Genomic DNA, 857 nt, shown 5'->3' on the forward strand with positions numbered 1-857 from the left:
GAGTATTGTAGAGAACACAGAGAAGTTCAAGAGACTCTGCAAATTTTCCCCCATGTTTAAGGCTAATCCAGATGAAAAGTGGAAGTGTATGAAGTATCAAGGAGGGCTCAGGGCAGAAGTCCTAACTGCAATAGCCCCACTAGAAATCCGGGAGTTCTCCTCCTCCGTTAGCAAGTGCCCGGTGATCGAAGAATGCACCAAAAAACTAGCGTCAGAAAGAAGCGAGGCTTTCAAGAAAAGGCAATTGAATCAAGAATCATCTCAGCAGCCACCGCAGAAGAAGGCCTTTCTTGGAAAACCTACAGGAAGGCAATCTCAACAGGGCACGGATTGCTAGGAACCTCCCACTAATGCCTCACTAAAGACCACCAAACTCAAAGAGTGTGCTCCATGTGGGAAGCAACATAGGGGTAGGTGCCTTGCCGGGCAAAATGTCTACTTCCAGTGTTTTCAGCCGGGGCATATCGCCAATGAATGCCCAGTAGTTCTCCCACCCCCTGCCAATCCACCACAGCATCAGGGGCGAGTCTTTGCCCTCAGCAGTGAGGAAGCCCACGAGTCAGAAGATCGAATCGAGGGTAAATGCACAATTAATGGAATCCTTTAACTACTCTAGATGATACTGGTGCTTCTCCTTCGTTCATATCTCTCTCTGCTACTAGTAAGATTAGCTTGCCCATGTTTAAATCACTATGCATTTTACTAATGACCTTTATTGACCAAATTAGGTTGTAGAATTTGGGGACAAATTCTTTTTTTTATGGGGGTGGTAATGTAACAACCTCCCTTCACCCCTTCTAGAAACAAAATCAAATTCGAATTTTGAAATTCAGTTAGGAGATGGGTTTAGAATTTTG

Source organism: Arachis duranensis, chromosome 9 (assembly GCF_000817695.3).
Source record: "Arachis duranensis cultivar V14167 chromosome 9, aradu.V14167.gnm2.J7QH, whole genome shotgun sequence".
In the NCBI taxonomy this organism is placed as follows: Eukaryota; Viridiplantae; Streptophyta; class Magnoliopsida; order Fabales; family Fabaceae; genus Arachis; species Arachis duranensis.